Here is a 6,150-nt window from a genome sequence, read left to right as displayed (position 1 = left end):
AAGAGACCTCCAGTGGCTGGAGTTTGCTGGGGTCGCACAGGGAGCCAGCGGAGCCATACAGGGGCTGGGCCCCAGCCTTCCCTGCCACCGTCCCATGCTTTGGCTTGGACCCAGGCCCCAGGGGGGCCCCAGGCTCCTCCAGGCCAGCTCTCCGCCTGCTGCCCCAGTCGCTGTCCACCAAGGGCCAACCGCAGATCCCTGGGTCCCTGGTCCCGCTCCAGGCCCCTTCCTGCCTCTCTGGTGGCCCTCCTGGGCCCCTTGGAGGCTGGGGCGCTCAGGGAGCCCTCCATACATGGTCCCCAGCCCCCACCCCGGATTTGACACGCCCTTGGCAATCAGATGGAGGGTGAGGGTGACGGGAACATGCTGAGGCCATCAAGTGCAGCATGGGTTGTGGTCTCTGCTCTGGCTCAGGAGCTGGGGGGGGTGGAGGGGGAGCCTGGGGTCAGCCCACAGGTCTTGCTGGGGTGGGGACCTGCACATCCATTCCCTGTCCATCCGAGGCCATCGCTGAGCGTCCCCATTCATCATCCACCCACTACATTCCTTGCCCCCTGCACAGCCCCGTCTTGGGCCCCGGAATGGCACAGGCCCTCCTCGCCTACCGCTGAGAGCTGACCCGGCTGCGTGCCCATCCCATGCTCTGACCAGCACGCACCTCTTCCTCCACTCTGAAGGCGGCCCGGCCTGCTTCTGGGCTCACACAGGCCAGCACCCCTGCCTGGCCCTTCCTTCCTCCATCTCCAGTGCCAACCGTTTGTTCTACTCCGTGGACTCAGCGTCTGGAAGGAGCTCCCATCTCGAACAGCACCCCCACCGTTGGGGGCTGGGTGAGGGGTCATGGGGCCAGGACCGCAAACTCGCTTAGGCAGCGGGTGGCATGGGCGAGCCCTGGACAGCCTCAGGCCTGGCCCTGCCTGTCCTTCCAGATGGCACGCAGGGCAAACAAGTGCCTGGGGCCTGGAGTGCCCTTGGATCGCTGTGTGGTGTGATGTGCTTGGAATGGCGTGAGAGGCACCGGCCAGGACCTGAGCCAGTTTAAGCATCAAGGGCTCCTATGAACACCCGGAGCCACTGAAAATCATACAGGGGAAGCAACAAGGTCTGAGCCACATTTAGAGGAGTTCTGGCATCAATGGAGACGCCAGAGGGGGTTACTCAGGGGTCAGGGACAGGTAACCTTGTGGGAGGCAGGCGGCAGGCAGGAAGGACCCTGGAGGAGGTACTGGCTGGGAGGAGGCCCAAGCAGAAGAAACCCCCCTTCCCCTTTCCAGGGGTGTCCGTGGGATGCCCCTCCTCCGGGCTCAGAGCTTGGGACCTCTGGACCACTGGGCTTTCTGGGAAACTCATCCCACCCACCCCACAGGCAGGCACTGAGGCCTCTAGTGGGCTGGGCCCTGGGGCCCCACCTTCTCTTCAGGAGGCTTCTGAAATAGAGTCCATGAGTCCCACTCACCCTGAAACATTCAGAGTGAGTATCCCTCTGACAGGGGGACTGTCTTCCCCCTCAGACTAGGATTGCCCCAGAACAGCTGGGCCTCTCCTTTCAGGCTGGATTCCCTCTAGGACAGGGTTTAGCCTCTTCCTACAGACAGGGACCTATACCCCAGGATGGGGCTGTGCTCACTTCTCAGAGTGGGTGCTCCTCCCCCAACAGGACAGGGCTGCGCTCCTCAGACAAGATACCCCCAGGACAGGGCTGCACTCCTCAGACTATATACCCCATCCCCACCCCCTGGACAGAGCCAGGCTTTCCCCTCTAGACTGGGAACCATTTCTGGGATGTTCAGGACCAGACTGGACCTTATACCAGTCCAAGCCCCTAGGCCAGGACCCTCCTCCCTCAGACCTGGAGCCCCTGGGCCAGGGCCGGCCTTCCCACTCAGAGAGGTGCCTGGGCCATCCAGGTGTTGGCGGAGGAAGTGGGAGCCCTCAGTGGGCCTGGCAGGCAGTCAGGACCCTGTTTGCCTTGAGCAGGGGCTGGAGCCAGGTGCTCACTTCTCCCTTCAAGGCCTCCCGGCCCAGCCAAGCCGCAGGGAACACGTAAACACCGGGCGAGCCGGGAGCAGGCAGGTGGGGAGGGGGCCGCTGAGACCCCGGCTCCTCAGCCTCCTTGGCCACGGCGTCCAGCACCTCGTGGGCTGCCGTGAACTCCGAGTTGGGCCAGTGAGGCGGCCTGCAGCTCCCACCTGTCTAGGGGCGTGTGGGCAGGCCCTGCCCTCTGTGGCCCGTGTTTCCTTGGCCCAGACTGGGACAGGGACCTCTGAAGACCTATGCAAGGAAGGTACCCTCTTGGGGTCCCTGGAACACAAGGCCAAGCCTCTAGGCTGGGAGAAACCCTAGCTCCTGGCTCAGAGTGGGGCCTGGGGGTCCAGGAGCATCAGAGATGGCTCTGCCCACCCTCAACCCGCCAGCCTGTCAAGGACCTGCAAAGATGGAGCCAGGCCCCCTACACCCACCTGGAGTGGGCAGCCTGGGAGAGCCCACGTCCTTCTGCTCTCGCCCTGGGAAGGTGGGAGGGACAGAACAGACACAGGGCAAAGGGGATTGAGTTCTCTAGAAGTTCAGAAGGGACATGAGCCTGCCCTAGAGGGTCTTCAGGGGACACAGCCCTGCTCTGATGGTGTGTGAGGGGCCGTGACCCTGCGCGGGGGTCTGAGAGGGTCCTCGCTCTCTGCTGTGGTTGACGGAAGAGGTCTGGCTGTGGTGGCTCGTCGGAGGGGCAGGAGCAGTGGGGCTTGCCGCTCAGCTCGGCCACATAGGCTGGGCCAGGTCCAGGTCCCTCATGCCTCCTCAGCCTATTTCAGGAGAATGATCCCCGCCTGAGGCCACAGTGGCCAACTGAAGTAAGCCTTGGCTGGGGCAGAGGAGCCTCCTCTTGGGCAGAGGAGGGGACTCCAGAGCCGGGCAGGGGCCTGGACCCTGGCTGGCTCCCGATGTGTGCTGTGTGATCCCGGGTAAGCTGCCTTCCCTCTCTGAGCCTCAGCTTCTCTTCTGAGGCCAGGCCCCTGTCCAGGTCTCCAGACCTGTGTGGGCTCCGTACCCCATCCCATTGCTCAGTGAGTCCCCAGGACATGAGGCCAGGATATCCCCACCGACTGGTTCCCTCCCTCAGTATCACAGTCCTGCAGGTGGGGGTGGGGGTGGGGGGTGGGGAGGGCAAGAGATGCTGGGTGTGGATTCTGTGCAGCTCCTCCCTGTCCAAGGGCCAGGGGTGAGGAAAGGGGCCAGGGTGTTGGAGGCAGAAGACCAGATTCCAACTTTCCTTCTGGCCTCAGTTTTCCATCTGTGGGTGAGGGGAAGGGAGGCAGCTGCATTATGTGCCTCCTGTTCAGGGCCCCCGCCCCCAGCAGTCTGTGGGGATAGAGAGGTGAGCTTCCCATGGAACCACTGGGGGTGGGGTGAGGGGCTGTGCAGATGGGCAGCCCCCGTGGGCTCCTGCTGGCTTTGCTTCCCAATGGGGCAGAGGAGGGGACGAGGCCAGGCTGGGAGGATGGGCTTCCGGGCATGGGAGGGCCGGCCTGGGGCCACCCAGCACCTGTGGCTGCAAAGGCTTCAGGTGCCAGCACATGAGGCCCTTCCCCTGTTCCTCCTGCTCCCCACGCTGTGCTCTCCTGGTAGCCCAAGGCTGGTTCACACCCTTGATGTGAACCACGTTCTGGCCCCGCCCGGAGGCCACACTGGCCAGCTGGGTGCCCCCAGCAAGCTCACTCACATCAGTGATAGAGGGATGTCCTGCCGGTCTGTTATGTATGTACTTGTATTTGTGTGGATCTATGTGTTTATTTGTATTTGTGTGTGCATATGTGTCTGTGTATTTATTAGTATTTATGTATGTATATTTATATATATATAAATATAAAATATATATATATATATGTATGTGTCTGCTCACATACGTGCCTAGCTGTATGTGTCTGCTGTATCTAATTGTATTGTCAGTTTGTGGTTCTATCTGTATATATACAATACCTCTATGTGTGTGTGTGTGTGTGTGTCCATGTGCGTGGTTGTATTGTGTGTCTATTTGTATTTGCTTGTGTGTCTGTGTATACGTGTGTCTCTGTTTGTGTGCGTGTGTCTGTGTGGACCTGTGGTCTGAGAATGCCGCCTGTGGGTGGAATCTGGCCCAGAGACGTGTTTGGTTTGGCCCCCACAGTATTTTCAACGTCTTGAGCCAACATTTAAAAATTAGGATATTTCACATAAAAATTCAGCTTTCCAGTTTCTCTTAAAAATTCAGAAGCCTTGGCAGCCTTGGGCCTGCGCTCCCATGAGGCTGCTCTCCTCCAGCGCCGCACAGGGGCGCCTGTCCTCCCGCCCTCCGCACCCTCCCGATGCTTACCTGCCTCCCGGCACCTTAAGGATGACTGAGTTTGTGACCCCGAAGTGTGTGATCATAACTGAGTGCAAGCCCAGCTGTCAGGGGGCGTGTACCCAGACTGAGTCTGCAACGTAGGGGTGTACATGTGAATGCATATGTGCGTGTGAGGCCTGTCTGTGTGAGTAGTGTGCAAGTGTGAAGGCATGAGTGTGTGCATCAGGCCAGGCTGAGTGTGTGGGGGACATGCGGGTGCCTACATGTGCGTGTGGGGGTATATGTGTGTGAATGAATGCATGTGCACGTGTGTGTATTCGTGGCCGTATTCGTGGCCATGTGGAGTGTGTGGGCCACTGTGGTCTGGCATGCTCTGCATAGGGGCCTCTTCCGGCCTTTGATGGGGAATTGGATTCCCGGCTTCTGGCTGGGCTGCCTTGTGGGATTTATTTCTGTCTCAGTGCCGACCAGAGGCCTGAGTAATGGGAACATTTAAAGAAAACCAGTAAATACATAGAGAAGGGGCAGGCTGGCCGGGAAACTCTGCCTGGACACTCCTGCCCAGCCCACAGCTGCCGGAGGCCCCTGGCCAGGCCTGAGCCAGGGAGGGAAGCAGCCTTAGGGCCCGGCACGCACACTCACCCTGTCCTGTGGATTGCCCGTTTCTGCCGGCCCAGCCCACCAGGTAGGGGCTATGCTGCCTGGATGGCCCCTGGGACAAAAACTGGCATCTTGGGAGCTTGGCTCCGAACAAGAGATGCTCAGGACAGGCTCAGAGGATGCCATGTGAGGCCTGGCCCAGGGGCTAAGGGACCCTGGCCTTCCAGGTGAGTCCCTTTCCCAGCCAGATGACAGTGGGCCCACATCCCTGGGTATTCTGTACATACAGGCCTCACACAGGTGCAGACCTGTCCACAGGAGGGATGAGGCTGCCTGAGACCTGACAGCTGGTGCTGTCCCCAGAGCTGGGGTGCCTGGAACCTGAGTAAGGCAGCCGTGGGGGGGCCAGGGGTGCTGTTCTCCTAGGACATGGCCCCCACTGTTCTGGGCTTCGGGTCGACAGAGTACCACTTCTGGGACCATGTTTGACATCAGTCACTTAAATAACATAGCCCCCTTGGGAAAGGACAGACTGCTTTCCCTGGTGGGGTGACGCGCATTACAGAAGACCCACGGAGCAGCAGCGGGAAAACAAGCGGAGCTGACCCACACTCCCTCTCAGGGGCCCCGGGTTGGTGTCTTCTGCTGCCCCCCAGTGGCCATGTGAAGATGGGGACATAAAAGCTGGAAATAAAAACTTGTCCTCACGGTCTCCTGGCTGAGTGGACTTGTAGGGCCCTTGACGCCCCAGATATCACCACTCACGATGCTCCGCTAATGCCCAGCCAGATGGCTCTGGGGGAAGCGAGGAGTTTCAGGTGGCTCTAAGGGAGGGAGTCAGCACCGGAAGGTCAACTCCTGGAGGGCAGGGTACCATTGGATTCACAGCCCCTAAATCAGTGCCCAGCACAAGGTGAGTACCCAGGGAGATCTGAATCCCCAGAGCCTATAGGGGTGGGGAGTCTCGCAGCAGGTCCGGGACATGGCCCAGAGGCCCACAAAGAGGCCGCCGGGACGAAGGCGAGCACACACCCACACTAGAGCCCGGCAGTGTGAACACCAGCAGTGCTGGTGAGCAGCGGCGTGGAACCCCCACCGGGTACTTGGCCCGGCGGACAGGCCGACTAGAGGGAGCTAGGTTTGCCCAAACTGGGTGCCTTCACACTCGACTGCAGCCTGCTGGGCTAGGCGGAATCTTCCCTTATAAGTTGAGGGGCTGTGCCTCTCTGTGA

The sequence above is a fragment of the Hyaena hyaena genome, unplaced genomic scaffold (assembly GCF_003009895.1).
Source record: "Hyaena hyaena isolate Hyena2069 unplaced genomic scaffold, ASM300989v1 scaffold_30, whole genome shotgun sequence".
In the NCBI taxonomy this organism is placed as follows: Eukaryota; Metazoa; Chordata; class Mammalia; order Carnivora; family Hyaenidae; genus Hyaena; species Hyaena hyaena.
The sequence above is the reverse complement of the archived record's forward strand: the minus strand, read 5'-3'. Positions refer to the sequence as shown.